We start from the raw sequence: 18,215 nt of genomic DNA, 5'->3' as shown, positions 1-18,215 counted from the left end.
TGCCTTGACCAGGGGGCTCCAGCAGAGCAAGTGACCCTTTGCTCAAGCCAGTGACCTTGGAATCAGGTCAGCAACATTAGTCTTCAAGCCAGTGACCTTTGGGATCAAGCCAGTGGCCAAGGGTCATGTCTATGATCTCACGCTCAAGCTGGTGGCCTGGCACTCAAGCTAGTGAGCCCATGCTCAAGCCGATGAGCCCATGCTCAAGCTGGCAATCTTGAGGCTTTGAATCTGGGTCCTCAGCATCCTAGGCCAATGCTCTATCCACTGCGCCACTACCTGGTCAGGCTCAGTTGCATTTTTATACACCAATAATGAACTATCAGAAAGGGAAATTAAGAAAACAATCTCATTCACAATTGATTCCAAACAAAAAAGAAAAAGAAAATACCTAGGAATAAATTTTACCAAGGATGTAAACCTAAGCTTGAAAAATTATAAGACACTGAAGAAAGTAAATAAAGAAGATACAAATAAATGAAGGCACATAGCATGTTCACAGAATGGAAAAACTAACACCATTATAATGTCTATAATACCTAAAGTAACCCATAAATTCAATGCAATTCTTATGAAGATATCAAATGCATATTTCACAGAACTAGAACAAATATTTCAAAAATTTATATGGATCCACAAATGTGTGGTGTGTGCTGAATAGCCACAGCAATCTTGAGAAAGAAGGACAAAGTTGGAAGAATCACACTATCTTATGTGATACCAAATTATGCTATAAAACTATAGTAATCAAAAAAGCATGGTACTCACATAAAAACAGACATATGAACAGACATATCAACAGAACAGGAGCTCAGAAAAAAACCCCATGCCTTTATGGTCAATTAATATTTGACAAAAGAGGCAAAAACATGCAATGGGGTAAAGACAGTCTATTCAATAAATGGTGTTGAAAAATTTAGACAGATATGTGCAAAAAAATAAAACCAAGCATCTTCTTACAACATAACAAGAACAAACTCAAAATGAATTAAAAACTCAAGTTTTGGACTCAAAACCAAACCCTAAAAGAAAACATAGGCAGCACAATCTCAAACACTTCTTGTAGCAATATTTTTTTCTGATATATGACCTTGGGTAATGGAAACCAAAGAAAAAATAAACAAATGGTATTACATCAAACTAAAAAGTTTTTGCACAGAAAAGAAACCACCAAAAAAAATAAAAAGACAACCCATTGAATGGGACTACATATTCACTGTATATCAGATAAGGGGTTTATATCCAATATGGAACTTATAAAACAACACCAAAAAAGCCTCAAAACACTTCAATTAAGAAATGGGCAGCCTGACCAGGCAGTGGCACAGTGGATAGAGCGTCAGACTGGAACGCAGAGGACTCTGGTTTGAAATCCCAAGGTTGCTGGCTTGAGTGTGGGCTCATAGGCATGATGACCCTATGGTCTCTGGCTTGAGCCTAAAGGTTGCTGGCTTGAAGCATAAGGTCACTGGCTTAAGATCAAGGTCACTGGCTTGAGCTCAAGGTCACTGGCTTGAGCAAGGGGTCACTTGCTCTGCTGGATCCCCCCTGGTCAAAGCATACATATGAGTGCAATAAATAAACAACTAAGGATCCACTACAAAGAACTGATGCTTCTCATCTCTCTCCCTTTCTGTCTGTCTGTCCCTATCTGTCCCTCTCTCTGTTTCTGTCACACACACAAAAAATGGTCAAAGGAGCTGAATAGACACTTTTCTAAAGACAACACACAGATGGCCAATAGAAATACGAAAAAATACTCAATGTCACTAATCATCAATAAATGCAAATTAACCACATGAGATATCACCTCACACCTGACAGAATAGCTATCGTCAATAAATTTACAAACAATAAGTGTTGCGAGGATGTGGAGAAGGAACCCTCCTGCACTGTTGGTGGGAATGCCGGTTGATGCAGCCACTTTGGAGCCATTGCTAAATAAAATAAGGATTACTTGAACACAAGAACTGCAATATTAAGATATTTGACCTGATAACCAAGACAGCTATTAAGTGACTAATGCGTGGGGAACATACACAGCATGGGGATGCTGGACAAAGGCATGAATCATGTCCGGGGCAGATGGGGCAAGACAGTGTGATCTTTCATCAAGCTACTCAGAACAGCACACAATTTAAAACCTAAATTTTTTTTTTTTTTTTAGAATTCTCTTTTGAATATTTTCAGACCAAGGCTGACTACAGGTAACAAACCATGGAAAGTGAAACTACGGGATGACTGTATCTTGATTTCCTCAAGTCCCACATATTTCTCAGCCTTCTGATGATATTGCTTTCTTCTTCTACTTTTCTGAAGCTCTTTATGGTAAGATTACCTTACATTCTCTTTTTCTTTCTTTCTTTCTTTCTTTCTTTCTTTCTTTCTTTCTTTCTTTCTTTCTTTCTTTCTTTCTTTCTTTCTTTCTTTTTTTCTTTCTTTCTTTCTTTCTTTCTTTCTTTCTCTTTCTTTCTTTCTTTCTTTCTTTCTTTCTTTCTTTCTTTCTTTCTTTCTTTCTTTCTTTCTTTCTTTCTTTCTCTCCTTCCTTCCTTCCTTCCTTCCTTCCTTCCTTCCTTCCTTCCTTCCTTCCTTCCTTCCTTCCTTCCTTCCTTCCTTTCTCCTTTCCCTTCCTTTCCTTTCCTTTCCTTTCTCCTTTCCTTTCCTTTCCTCCCTTCTTTTTTCTTTCTTTCTTTCTTTCTTTCTTTCTTTCTTTCTTTCTTTCTTTCTTTCTTTCTTTCTTTCTTTCTTTCTTTCTTTCTTTTTTTCTTTCTTTTTATTTCTCCCTCCCTCCCTCCCTCCTCTTCCTTCCTTCCTTCTTTCCTCCCTTCCTCCCTCTCTCCTTTCCTTCTCTCTCTCTCTCTCCCTTCATCCTTCCCTCCCTTCTTCCATTCCATTTTTCCATTGATTTGAGAAAGAGAGAGGAAGAGGGAGAGAAGGGTGGGATAAGGGAGAGAGAGAGAGAGAAACATCACCTTGTTTTTCCATTTAGTTGTTCACTCATTGGTTTCTTATCCTATGTGCCTTGACCAGGGACTGAAACCACAACCTTGGTGTACCAGATGGCTCTCTATCCACTGAGCAACCCAGCCAGGGCCTAGATTCTGAATTTAAAAATCCAATTCAATTTTCATTCCTTTTTTTATTTGGTAACCCTTAAATCTCTAACATTGTTGTCCTACTGAACTTTCTACATGTGTCTCCTGCCACCTCCAATTTATAACTTATTTCTTAGCCATGCTTTGTGTGTAATAGTGCCTTTGCTCAGGTAGTGCTCGCTGTCCAGAGTGTCCATATCCTCTCTGTTAGCAAAACTCACTCTGTGGGCCTCTTCTTTTCTGTTGTGTTCTTTTTCAGGTCTCTTCTAAAAGGTTCTCCTCCTCAAGACCTTCCCTCTCTCTCAGCCCAAGGTGTCTGTGCTTACTTTTTTATTTGCAAACTCAAAATTTTATTTGAATCAGCCCTTATCACTTAGCACTGCATTATAGATATTTGTTTAAATCTCTATTTCCCACTAGACTGAATGTGGGGCTGTGCTTCTTCTGCACCTAGTAACTGTCCAAGCTCACTAATAAATGTGCAACTGAATTAATTGAGTGGGTGACAGCAAAACAGTGCTCCTTTGTCTCTTATTCTTTATCTTACTTGACCACTCTCTCTCTCTTTCTCTCTCTTTTTTGTTTAGGTGACAGGAGTGGACATAGTGAGGCAGACTCCCACATGCATCTTGACCAGATCCACCCAGCATCCTTGTCTAAGGCTGATGTTTGAGTACCAAGCTATTTTTAGTGCCTGATGCTGACCCACTTGGACCAACAGAGCATCCTTAGTGCCTGGGCCAAGCTTGAACCAACTGAGCCACTCGCTGCAGAAAAGGAAGAGGGAGAGAAAGGAGAGAAGAGAGAGAGAGGGAGAGAAGCAGATGGTCGCTTCTCCTGTGTGCCTTGACTGGAATCAAACCTGGAAAATCCATACACCAGACCATTGCTCTTCCCACTGAGCAATTGTCTAGGGCCATATCTGATTACTCTTCAGCCTGTGACATCATTATCATGAATCAACAACAGAGAAATTGATTTCTCATTATAGTTAAATCAAGTTGTAAATTTTGAACTCCTTCATCATGGAGAAAATAGGCAAAAATAAATAAATTTGGTGATGATGATGAAGTTTTCCTCTCACTGAGGAATCAATGATTGTTTCCATAAGTTTGTTGTTTGCTTCCTTTCATAAACTAGCAAGGTGGAGAAGGATTTACAGAGAAGAAAGGGTGTTGAGATGAAAGAAGGCATGGGGGAAAAAAAAGAAAACCAGGTGAGTTACTTGGGAAAAAAAAATGTACTAAAGAAGGGATGAGGGAGATTTAAAACAAAGCATTGTGAGAAAGAATGTACAGAAACTGTATCAAAGAATAGTCCATTTGCTGCCAATAAGGAGCTACAGGGAACAAGAAATGCAGGAATGAGAGGAAACTCTGGCAGGATGCAGCTTCACAATTCTTTTCAGACCTCAAGCTCACACCGACTTCTTAATGTTGTCTCTAAAGTATTTATCCACCCTGACTCTCAGATCCATGTAGGTTTTCTCTGAAAGGCACTTTTGAGTAAAAAGGCCAGAGTCCTCACATTAGAATAGGAACTGTCTTTTTTCAATATATGTACCATTTAAATAAGAAAGATGATATGCCAAATCTTAATAAGATGTTATGCTATATTTTAATATTTTTATGTCAAAAAATAGAAATAACTGTTGTTCAAAAAACATTTAAGAGATCAAAGTTACAGTCAATAATTGTTTCAGTTAAAGATCACCAGAGCTATAAATTTAATCATAATTTTAAAATTATGCAGAACATAAGGGCTGAGTTTACAAATCTATTGTTTTTTAAAATAAAGGCTTTCTCCATAATTGGGACTTTTTCTTTGTTTAGTAATAAGTTACATAGATACTAAATTTAAAAGAAAAGTGTTATGTGATAGTATTTTGAAAGTAAAATGTTTTCTTGTTGAACCCACTAGTGAGACTTATCTAATTTTGAAAGACAATACCACTTCCAATTATTTTTTAATAATTTTAGCAAATTTATATTAAGAAACTAAATATTTTTTCAAAAACATTATATAAGAACCTTCATTTTAAAGTACTCTTCGGCTATAGAGAACTCTCTGCATATAATCTTCAGATCAGAACTATTAGTCCCCATTTTTCTTTTTAGTCTCTTCAAACACCAAACTATTAATTAAGCATCTAGAAACAAGTACCGTATTTCCCCATGTATAAGATGCACTTTTTTCGAAAAATTTGGGGTTTGAAAACTGGGTGCATCTTATACAGTGGTTGTGGCATTTCAAATGCCATAGATGGAACTGAGGATAAGACAGTATATAAAGACAGTGATTTGTTATCAGACACAGATGAAGACAAGCTAATGGGTGGGAGTTTTGACAGTGATGAGGAGTTGTATGAATTTTATGATGAATAAAACTTGAGTTCAATAATTTTATGTTCAAATTTCGGGCCCCAAAATTGAGGCGCACCTTATACATAGGGAGATACGGTAGCTCACAAATTCTGTCATTCAAATGTTTCATCAGTTCTGCTCAATGATTGTCCATCAGAGGGGAAATAAACTTATTGGCAGGTACTGGGGACAGAAGCATAACACTTGGTTCAAATTTAGTGTCTAGGTTAACATTCTTCCTTAACTGCCACCTGCTTTCTTTAATACTATGTCAGATCTCTCAGTTCTTGTACGAAGGAGTTATAGTGTCTGAGCCTGAGAGAAAGGAAGTATCTTCGGGGCCAGCCCTTTCTTTGCTGCATCAGAAAACTTAAGGCCAGAGAGGGGCAGCGATCTGCCCAGTCACCCAGCTGGTGTGGAGAAGAGCCAGGATTGGAATTTTAGTTTCCCAACTTAAGCATACTCTCTGTCACATCATGTCATGCCACATCACGTAACATTACATCACAACACATATCATAACACATCATGTCACATCACCTGCTTCTCTGCCCATTAGAAAGATTGTATCAAAGTTGAGAACGTATCTTCAGAACTATGAGCCAATCTAGTGTAAGAAGATGTGGTTGACTCTCCATGTTAGAACAGGCTATTCAGCAACCTTTTATATATATGTACAAATGATGAGAGTGAGGGAGGAAGGCAGATGGACATGGAGTAGGATAGTACAACACAGAAGCAGTTTAGCTTAGCGGTTAAGGGCAAAGCCTGGCCTCATATTACTTGGGTTTTTCCTCCAGCTGGCCATATACTAACTTCTGTATAATCTGAGGCCAATTGCTGGGTCTCTGTAACCTCTGTCATAGAGTTTGTATGATGATTAAGTGAGCTAGAGAACTTACAACTAGGCGTAGCCCACAGTCAGCAGTACATGTGTTAGCAACAGTGCTAGAAATTCCTTTTTATTTAGGGGAGCCCAGAAAAATTTGATGGCACTTGAATGTGACATCTAAAGTCATTCATCTGCAAAGGCATGTGGTTTTTTCTGCACTTCTTCCCCAGTGGGGTTCTGCTAAGCTGCCCACATTTAAAATCTTAGCTGGGTCACTCACATGCTGCTTAAAAGATGCATTTATAATCTTATAAGGGGTTAATATCTAAAATTTATAAAGAATATATAAAACTCAACTCCTAAAATACAAGCAATCCAATTTTAAAAAGGGCAAAGGACCAAATAGACATTTCTCCAGTGAGGACATACAGATGGCCAATAGACATATGAAAAGATGGTCAACATCACTAATCACCAGAGAAATGCAAATTAAAACCTAACCGACAGACTCAGTCTCTCAAGGGTAAGACACCACTGTTCACTAAAAAGCCAGATGTAGGAGTTACTTCACTCCAATCAGTACTCCACACATTTGTTAGTTGAAACTGAGAAGGAGTTTCCATCTTCAAATCATTTTGAGACAGAAGGATCTCAAGTAGCTCAAGAGGAAAAACTATCTAAATCACCCAAAGATCTCCCCTTCTTCTCCATCCTCTATGAGAACATTTCAGGTTTATTAGACAGTTTGTCTGTTAACATTTTTCATGTGAAACAAAACCCTGGGTGTGTGCCTCTTGGAAAACCACGTAAATCAACAAAGCTATACATAGAACAGAGTGATTTGCTTAGCAGCCAGAGTTCTCCACAGATAGCAGTTACACAGATCTGCCGAAGAAAGGAAGTGCTGTGCTTCCTTATATTTATAGCATCTTAGGCTTACAAGTCCGTACACATCCTCCATACAGTTGACTAATCAAATAAATATTGACAAACCATACTGATTATTACAAGGATTAGAATTGTAGAATTACAATATTGGCAATGATGGAGCTCTTTCCTGAAATGTCAGCATTAGAAGTGTTTATTATTTTAGTGTTCATTTTAGAGGTAATTTATAAATGGAATATTTAAGGGTAATCATTTATTTAATAGTGAATTAGCAAAAGTAAAATATTTATGTATACTTTGAAAAATTATACATGCAGTGATGGTTTAATCCACTTGAACGACACAAAAACAGATGGATTAACAGGCATTCATGTAATGCTAATTGCTTTCTCACATTTCCTTAATGATGTTATAACCACCTATGGAAATACAGAAGCCATTTCCCATCTGCCTAGCACAAACATGTTGCCTCCTGTTTTGTGTTTCCTCACAGTGACATTCAGGACTTCTCAAGTTTTCCAGACAGTCTTCAGTCCTGAAGTAAAAGCTGTTTTTTGTTTTTCCTTTGGAGATGAAGAAGAATGATTCTATGGAGCTCTGGGGTCAAACCAAGTGCTCAGCATGCTTCAACTCTGTAACACCCTCCCAAGACATTCCTCCCAATGGAGTTCTTGCAGAGGCCTGTCATAGACTGGGCCTCTCTTCTCTACTGACAATCAGGGTGTAGCGATGTCTTGTCCCTATTCTTTACGAGAACATCTGAAATGAGAAAGCAGGGTTTACTTTTCCTTTTTTTTTTTTAAGCAAGAGGGCAGGGGGGGGGGAACAACATACAGGACCTACTAACCTTCTGCACTCAGATAGCACATAGGTACATTAAAATCACCGAGCTCACCCTGCCTTCCCCTAGAGCTGCTTCTGCTCCTGGGGCCCTAGTCAATGACCACAGTTCACTTAGTTGCCCCAGCACTAAACCTGGGAGTCACACTCAACTTTCCTACTCCTCTCACTAAAACCCCTCACCCACAAAGCTTCTCCCTCTATCCAGTTACCTAGGTCCTGCTATCTTCTTATGGTTCAAATTTATCAAGCAATCTTTATTTGTAGTGACATTATCTTAATTTCAGCAATAATAATATATGTTACCTGAATTAATACAACTCCTTCCAGTGTCCTGGTCCATAATGTTGTTGCCTTCCATCACTGTCTCTATGAGGAATCCTCTCATGCACGTAGTTTGGTTGTGTCACTGCCTGTTGGAAGAAGCCTAGCAGCCTTAGTATAATTTCATCGGTCACTGCTCTTTCACCCTGTCCATCATCCATTCCTCCTACCTCTGGTCACAGTGCCTGACTTTCCTTGGGCAACCTCCCCTCCTGCCTCCCTCCCTTTGCTTTGATTTCTGGCCATTCCTCGCTATCTCTTTCTGTTACGCCAGCTCCAAGGCTGAGAGACAAGAGAATAGGATTCCTCTGGCACAATGATTTTGATCCAGGTTTGGCCATTTGTCTCCATTAGCCCAGTAAAAAAAAAAAAATCAAACTTTGGACGTGTTGGTCAGAAAGAGAGCATTTTGTTGGATTTGCATTCTGTAATCTGAACCTGGATCTGGTGGCATCTGGACATGGACTTTAGACCTGCCAGCAGAGATGGGCCACTAGAGCAGATTGACACACACAGATCTCTAATACATTGGAGCACTTAGATTCAGGCTTGCCTGAACCCCTTTATCTCCAGTTATTTTAGTTACACAAGACTATATATATATATTTTTTTCTTTAATTTTTATTTTTTAAACAAAAGAGAGTTGACTACCATGAGGCACCATAAAGACCTTTGGTGATAGACTTCTCCCTGTATTTTGAAGACCCCATATGGACCATGCTTTCTCTTACTTCCAGACTTTTGCACAGGTACCTCCTTTTCTGGGATTTAATTTCTTCTTCTTTTTCCCCCTTAAATGAGAAGTGTGGATGCAGAGAGACAGACTCCCCCGTGCACCCAGACCAAGATCCACCTGGCAAGCCCACTACCAGGCAATGCTCTTCCCATTTGGGGTGTTGCTCCATTGCTTGGCAACCCAGATATTTTAGCATCTCTGGCATGGCCATGGAACCATCCTCAGCACCCAGGGCCAACTTTCTCCAACTGAGCCATGGCTGCAGGAGGGGAAGAGAGAGATAGAGAGAGAGAAAGGAGAGGAGGAAGGGTGAAGGAGCAGATGGTCGCTTCTCCTGTGTGCCCTGACTGGGAATCTAACTGGGACATCCACACACCAGGCTGAGGCTCTACCACTGAGCCAACCACAAGGGCCTCCTTTCTTCTTCTTTGTTTGTGTAATTCCCATTCATTTCCCCCAAATTAGCTAAGACTTAATCGCTCCTGAAAGACCTCTCCTGACTCTCCAAGCTCCCTGACCATGAAACTCTCACAGCACTTACCATATTACATCCGATTGCCTGTATACTTTTTGGGGATGCCCTCTGAACTACAAGCTTTTAAACTTGGAATAATTTCTTTTTTATTATTGTATCTCCAGATCACATATATAAAACTAAAATTAAAGTCTGAAAAGGAAATAAGTGAGAAATTATCTTGGTTTCATTTCAATGTGATCATATATTTAGAAAGTTCATTCTTTTTGACTAAATCATAGAAAATGAACCAGGCAAGGGCAATATTGGAAGCATGAAGGCCAGCTGTAGGCATTAAGCATAAAATGATGGCATTAAAAGTCATTATAGTGTGAGTGGAATGAAAAGAAGTGATAGGTTAAAGATATTCAAAATACTTAAAGGCCCAAAATTCAGGGAATGGGATAATGAGAGGAAAGAAGTCCAGATAACTCAGGATTTCTTGAGACAGAAAAACACACAAGGAGAAAGAGTTTAGGAGTCAGGGAAGATAGTTTTATGTTGTTGTTTTTATAATTTCTAAAATTTGAGATATAATTCATCTACTGTAATATTTATTCTTTTAAAATATACAATTCAGTGGCATTTAGTATTAATATATCCATGAGGTTTTCCAGCCATCACCATTATCTAATTCCAGAACATTTTATCATTTTTTCCAAAAAAAATAAATTTAAAAATAAAAATACCCAATCCCATTAGTACTCTCCATTGTCCCATCCCTACAGGCCTCTGGCAATTTACTAATTTACTTTCTGTCTCCACTCTGGACATTTCATATAAATAGATTTATATAATATATGGCAGTGTCTGACTGCCTTCACTAAGTATATTTTCAGGGTTCTTTCATGTTGTGGCATCTATTAGTACTTCATGACTTTTGTAGCTTGATATTATTCCACTGTACAGATATATCACAATTTATTTAACAATTCTTTAGTTGATGGACATTGAGTTGTTTCACACTTTTTGCTATTGTGAATAATGCTTCTATGAACACTGTTATATAAGTTTTTATGTAGACATATACTTTCAATTTTCTTGGGTATAGATCTAAGAGTGGAAGTGCAGTGTTATATGGTAACTTTATGTTTAACTTTTTTGAGAAACCTCTGGACTGTTTCCCACAGTGGCTGCATCATTTTACATCATAACCATTAATGCATGAAGTTTCCAATTTCTCCACATCCTCATCAACACTTGTTATTGTCTGCTGACTTTTTTTTGTTTTTTTTTTTTTTATATTTTTCCGAAGCTGGAAACGGGGAGAGACAGACAGACTCCCGCACGCGCCTGACCAGGATCCACCCGGCACGCCCACCAGGGGCGATGCTCTGCCCACCAGGGGGCGATGCTCTGCCCCTCCGGGGGGTCGCTCTGCCGTGACCAGAGCCACTCTAGCGCCTGGGGCAGAGGCCAAGGAGCCATCCCCAGGCCCGGGGCCATCTTTGCTCCAATGGAGCCTTGGCTGCGGGAGGGGAAGAGAGAGACAGAGAGGAAGGAGGGAGGGGGGGGGGGTGGAGAATCAAATGGGTGCTTCTCCTATGTGCCCTGGCCGGGAATCGAACCCAGGTCCCCCTCACGCCAGGCCGACGTTCTACCGCTGAGCCAACCAGCCAGGGCTATTGTCTGCTGTTTTGATAATAGTCATTCTAGTAGTTATGAACTGGTATTTCATTGTTTTGATTTGCATCTTTTTAATGACTGATATTGGGTACATTTTCATATGGGATTGTTTTTAATTTTTTGACTATTTGTATATCTTCTTTGGAGAAATGTCTATTTAGGTTATATGTCCATTTTATTTTATTTTTTTTACAGTAAACAACATTTTATTCTAAAAATTGATTTCAGTAACAACAAAATACTGAGCTGGTAATTTTGATAAAATAAAAAACTACAAAAATTTGCTTAAATTTTTTTCTAAAACAAACAAAATTGTTACTGCAATATATTGCCACCTCTCCTTTGTTAATATTTGAATTACTTAATGAATTATCCAAGTAATTTCAAAATCAGGTTAGCTTTTGTTTAATATTTATTATTTTTACTTAAAGTACATTACAAATAAATTTAAATCTTTATATGTCTATTTTAAATGGGGTTGTCTTTTTGTAATGGAATAGTAAGATATTCTGTATATAAACCATTATCAGATACATGATTTGCAAAATTTTGTCCCATTCTATAGGTTGCCTTTTTACTTTCTTTGTAGTGTAATTTCAAGCACAAAAGTTTTTAATTTTAATGAAGTACAGTTTATCTATTTTTCCTTTATTGCTTCTGCTTTTGATACCACATCTAAGGAACTACTCCCTAATCCAAGATCAAGAAGATTTAAGCCTGTTCTGTCCAAGTGTTTTATAGATTTTTGCTCTTACATTTAGGTTTTTGACCCATTTTAATTTTTTTTTTTATGGTAGGAAGAAGGTGTTTAGCTTCATTCTTTGGGAGGTGGATATTCACCAGCATTTTTTGAAAAAAAACCAAACTGTTCTTTTATCCATTATCTTGATATCTTGTACAAAATCAACCGATTATAAATATATAGGTTTATTTCTGGATTCTTAGGTTTATTCCATTATTTATATGTCTAACCTTATGACCATACCTCACAGTCTTATTTATTATAGCTTTTTAAAACTGATGCTAATAAATCAGTTCGATTTTGAGAGGGATTGTGTTGAATGTGAAGATCAATTAAGAGCTTTTCCATCTTAATAAATATTTTCTCACTTACTTGATTTTTTTACAATAATGTTTTATAGTTTTCAGTGTGTACTTGCATTTCTTTTGTTTAACTCATTCCTAAGTATCTTATCATTATTGATGATATTGTAAATAAAATAGTTTCTTTAATTTCCCTTCAAAATTATTGATTACTCTTGTATAGAAATAAAATTGAGTTTTTAAAAAATTGACCTTGTGTTCTATAATCTTGCAAAAGTCATTTATTAACTCTTATACTTTTTGTGTGCATTAGTTCTGTTTTTGAAATATTAAATTGCAGGTGTCTGGCATGCTGTTGCAAACAAAGGTCCAAGGCTCAGAATAGTCTGAGATGGCTTTGGGAGTTCTCAGCACTCTTGAGAGTAATTCATTAGAGTTGATAAATAGAGCAGGAGGGTTGTATACAGTGAGAAGAGAAGAAGCCTGTGCCAGACAGACACCAAGAAGCAGAGGAAAAGGACTCTGAAAAACAATTCATTAATTTTATTTTCATCTAACAATTAAGGTTGGAAATTTAAGGGATTTTCCCCAGAAGTCTTCTTGTATCATATTTCTCCTGATTCTAGTAAACTGAGATGAAAAGCTTTTATAAGAACTTCCATTTTAATACTTCCTTTTTCAAATAATATATAAAAATATTTAGATAAATATTGCTAAAAGTTTTGAAAACTAACTTCTTCATAGTGTCATTCATTATTGATGGTTACTGTGAATGTTTTAGGCTAAAGTTGAGTATTGAGGTCATGTAACTATTAATCTTTTAAAATGTCTATAACCAGATTTTTGTTTACGATATTGAAAATACTATACTAGAATTGTTTTTGAGGCCAAATAAAAAAAAATTAACCCAATTAATGTCATGTTTGCAAAGAGTTAAAAGAATTTTAAAGTTTCTATCTTCATTTCTTCTTGATTTTTTTAATACTTGATACTCTTTTACTCTGACAGAGCAGACTCACTTTGTTTTGCTGTTATTGATATGAATGTTCCAAAGTCAGCAGGTATTTTCTGATGTCAGAGCCTTTTGTATTTCTTTTGGATGCATTCCAATGCTGGATAAAGACATGTTTGGATGATCTGGCTTATCTCTTTCATAGGACCAATGGCTAGACGATGTCTGAGGCCCTGTTACTAAGGAATTTTCTATCATGGTTTGTTTATACACTTCATCAAACTTACATATTTGTGCTCCAGGTAGTGTGTGTTGTATGATGTACCCTGTGGCAGTGTTAACATAAAAACTGACTAAACTATTTCATTCAAAACTTTAATCTCTAGTCATTTTTATAAATTGTTTTCAAAATAAATAAATACAGCATATGATAGCCCTTTTTCCTTGATTTCTTACTGAATTTTTGGTCAAGAAATCCACTGAGAATTTGAAGTTTGAGTACAGATTGTTATGATAAAGCACATAATACAAAGAACAATTTTTAGATTATTCACATCAGAAAGATCTATCTTTAAATGCAGCCAATTTATTTCTACCAAGAGCTAGTCATATTGAAAAAACAAATCCTAGGTCCATCAGAAAATAATCAAAATAATTAACTATATTAAGTCTTGCATGTTCACTGAAATTACTTTTCTTTAAATTCTAAGCCTAACCTTATACTTAAACCTAATCCTAACCTTAATACTCCTCCTACACTAACTCTAACCCTAATTTTTATCCTAATCCAACCTACAAATGTAACTTTAAACCTAACCATAACCCTAACTTTAATTCTAAACCTAAACCTAAACCTAACCCTGGTTCTAACCCTAATTAAAACCATAATCTAACCAATAATATTAACTCTAACCCAAATTTTGGACCTAACCTCAGCCATAATCCTAAATCTAACTTTCTAACCATAACCATAATTCAAACTTTTACCCTATTCCTAAATTTAACCCTGCACCTACCCTAAACATAACTGTTAATCCAAATCTAACATTAACTTCAACCTTAACTCTAACACTAATTCTAAAACTTAACCCTAACCTTAAACCTAACCTTGATTCTACCTCTAACACTAATTCTAAATATTCACCCTAACCCTAATACTACACCTAATGCTGACCTTAACTTTTAATCCTAATCCTAAAAATAACCTTAACTTTGTAACTCTGTCTCAATCCTACATTTAAATCAACCTTAACCTTACTTAAATCTAACACTAATTTTAACCCTAACCATAACACTAACCTTATATGATATTTATTCTTAACTTTAACACAAATTCTAACCAGAAACCTACCTATACTCCTAACCCTAATTTTAAAATTAAACCTAGGCCATGGCATTGGTTAGTTGATAAAGCGCTGTTGTGGCGTACTGAGGTCTCCGGTTCAGTTCCCAATCAGGGCAAATATGAGAAGCAATCAATGAGTGCACAACTAAATGGAGCAACTAAGTGGAACAATAAGTAGATGCTTCTTTCTCTTTCTCCACCGCCTCTCCTTTTCCTTCCCCTTCCTCTCTCTCTATTTTAAATCAACAGAAAAATAAAAAATAATATAAAATTAACCCAAACTAATAACCCTAACCTGAAAACTAATTTAAACACTTGCATAATCTGAAAACTAATTTAAACACTAACCATAACCCTAATCCTAACCTAAATTCTCATCTTAAACTACTGAACCTTAACTTTAACTCTAACCTTAACTTTAATTCTAAACATTCACCCTAACCCTAAAACTACATCTAATTTTAGTCCTAAATTCTAATCCTAACTTTATACCTAATCTTAACCCAAACTTTGTAGTTTGAAAAAAGTTGCTATGTTTAAGTATAAGTACAATATATGATATTCAGATTGTTTATTTTAGAAAGGTTCATCTTGGAGATCCGCAAATTATTTATTTCTACCATGAGTCAGTCATATTGAGAGCAAAAATCCTAGCTCTACCAGACAAATAGTTAAAATATTTAACTATATTGAAACCTGCATGTTCACTGAAATAATTTCTTATGCTTAATTACCTATTTAATTTTTAAATTTTTTACTACTCAAAACTTAATTGCTCTAAAGCCTTAATTTATGTTCTAGATGACATTATTACTATTCTCAAATTCATTAAAGAAGTTCTTTCCAAAACAGGAAAAGATTTTTGGTATATCGTTAAAAGTAAATTATGGTCTATCTAAAAAAATGACTTGGGGAACTTAAGCATTTTTCTTATTCTCTAAGTGGCCAAACCCCACAGAACCCTACACTCTCCCTTTTCACATCAGGAATTACTTTACTGAATTGCTCATTGACAATCAAATTGGTTTTTCTTCCACAAATATAATCAAAGTCTTATGACTTTTCTTATAAATATTAGAATTAGAATATGTTTAAAAGCCTAATTTCACAGGCTCTGGCTAAGATTTGTACTGTGAAAACTAAGAGAACTTCTGGATATTTGAGTCAAACGGAGGCCAGTCTTCACACACACAAGAATTAAGAACAAATGTGGGCAGGTCAGGACACTAACACACTTATGGTATGCACAGATCAATTTATCAGAGATAAGAGGTGACATAATCTACAGAATAATATGAAGAGAGGACAATATTCTTGAGATTTTTAGATTACACTTTACGGGAGATTGCTAGTAGTTTAGGATATGATTTCAGCAAAAGGCAGGCCATAGTTCAGATTTCCTATTTATTTTTGGCTGTGATCAGGACTATACCTATGTGGGCTGCCTTTACAACAAAATCACAGAGAGAAAACAGGCCCCTGTGCTCACTGCTGCTGTTGGCCACGGACTTCCTTCTTCCGACCCTTCCTCAGCCATAGTAGTCCAGCCACAGTTCTGCAAATTTCCCTCCCAGCTCAGCTGCTCTCACTCCCTCCCAGCCTTATCATCTCTCTACAGTGGGGTAGGCCAACCCCTCTGACGGGGGTCTTATCCCCAAGGTTCATCAGGACTATGGCCTCCATCCACTGTCCTTTCTTCCATTCTCTCTTGCTTGTGGTCCTATCACACTCCCATGACTTTAAATGCAATCCTGAACCCAGTCTTAGTGACTTCCCTCAGTCTTTTAAAAGACTTGCCTTGTCACCACTCATGGCACAGTCTGGCAGTTTATACTTTTTAGAACTTTAAACATTCTTCACAATTGCTTTAATTGTTCAGAAAAGGTCTGTTTTAGCCCATCTCTTATCATCCAGTTGAATAGTGCAATCTGACTGGCTTGGGTTGGGAATTATCTCCGATTGTTTAGTTTGGAGAAAGTAGATCACACAGTAGTAGGGAAATCCATCCTTTGAGGGTGGGAACTGAGATCTTCAGATTCCACAGCTAATCCTAGTTAAGGGCTTCTTGGATGAAAACCAAAGCCTTTACCATTGAAAATAATAAATGCCACAGTGCAGTTGCCAGGGATAGTTTTCAAGCACACCTACACTTCACATCGCCATTCTGTGATTTTAATTCACAGACATGAATTAAAATCACAGCACGTATATTCTGCATTGTCACTTGTCTTCTGCCCCTTCCAGGCATAGGACACCTTACTCCCTGTCCTACTTTAACCTTGTGCACTGAGAACAGTGACCCTCTAACCTCCACAAGTTTAGACAGTCAGGCAAAAAGGAAAAACAGTCCAATTGTCTGGCTGTCCTGTAATGCCTACGGGCCATGGGGTCACTTGAAAGCAGAAGAAATTGCTGTTCTTAGAGAATTCAGCATTTTGTGATCACATTTTCTTCCTTTCTTTTTCCAAACTCCTTTATCCACCAAACTTATCAAATTTGAAAGTGAGTTTAAAACTCTTGACTTGTTTTGACTTTTGAGAAATAAGTAAAGATGGTGGAAAGTCTACTGAGAAACTGCAGGATTGAATTTCCTTATTGATAATTCTTATCAGCTCAGATATGCTACTGCTCCCCTGACATACCTGCGTGTTTTCAGGACATGCCTTTTCTTTTTTGTCTTGTGATGTAGTTTGTTTTTTATAAATATATAGAGCAAGTATTTAAATATATGTATTTTCCAGGTGATTTTATTTTAGCGAAATAACTAAATAATATTCAAAGGGAGGAAATCGATTAGTATTATCTTAAAATATACCTAAAATATATTTCTGTGCCCTAAGTGTTCCTAGCATTGGTGAGCCTTGAGAAGTACAGTGGAAGGAAAGAAAGAAGGAAGGTAGGAAGGAAGGAAAAAAGGGAGGAAAGGAAAGAAGGAAGGAAGGAAGGAAGAAAGGAAGGAAGGAAGGAAGGAAGGAAGGAAGGAAGGAAGGAAGGAAGGAAGGAAGGGAGGGAGGGAGAGAGGGAGGGAGGGAGGGAGGGAGGGAGGGAGGGAGGAAGGAAGGAAGGAGGAAGGAAGGAAGGAAGGAAGGAAGGAAGGAAGGGAGGGAGGGAGGGAGGGAGGGAGGGAGGAAGGAAGGAAGAAAAGAAAGAAAATAGGAATAGGAAAGAAACAAAAAAAGAAAGAATGGAGGAATAAAACCAAACTGCCCTCAGGAAACCTCTTAGTGACATTTTAACCAGCCTCTGTTACAGAACACCTCCCTGGGAACGCCTTTGATGTGGAGTTATTCATTCTTGTAGTTGCTGTATTTACTTTTGTGAACTGTGTTCCCTCCAAAGGGTAGCTAAGGATACAGCAGAATGACTTGACGATTTACCTTGTTTAGTTAGATGTTTGGTTTGAAATCTGCCAAAGTTAACACAAGGATGAGTGTAAGTGCATAGAAAGTACCAATCCTGGTGAGTTTCACAGGGACTATGCTTTGTTTCCAGAGCTTTGCATCCACCATTGCACTGAATCTCACTGCAACCACAGGAAGCAAGAACCATTATTACTTGTTGTAAAGGTGAGAGTATTTTCCCAAATGTCACACACATCAACAACAGGGCCAAAATTTGAGATTTGACTTTTAAACATTATGTTACATAAATAACAC

The 18,215-nt window shown here is 37.2% G+C and overlaps 1 long non-coding RNA gene across 1 annotated transcript in view; it reads right to left on the bottom strand.

Annotated features, from left to right (window-relative positions):
• Positions 1-7,380: 7,380 nt before the first annotated feature.
• LOC136398023 (uncharacterized) overlaps positions 7,381-18,215 on the bottom strand; it is a 38,425-nt gene continuing 27,590 nt past the window's right edge. Inside the window, exons 4-5 of the long non-coding RNA XR_010749966.1 lie at positions 8,325-8,431; positions 7,381-7,937 (exon numbers count right to left, since the gene is read on the bottom strand). This is a non-coding gene — a long non-coding RNA (uncharacterized lncRNA). The remainder of the gene's footprint in view (positions 7,938-8,324; positions 8,432-18,215) is intronic.

Source organism: Saccopteryx leptura, chromosome 3 (assembly GCF_036850995.1).
Source record: "Saccopteryx leptura isolate mSacLep1 chromosome 3, mSacLep1_pri_phased_curated, whole genome shotgun sequence".
NCBI classification, from domain to species: Eukaryota; Metazoa; Chordata; class Mammalia; order Chiroptera; family Emballonuridae; genus Saccopteryx; species Saccopteryx leptura.
The sequence above is the reverse complement of the archived record's forward strand: the minus strand, read 5'-3'. Positions and strand labels throughout refer to the sequence as shown.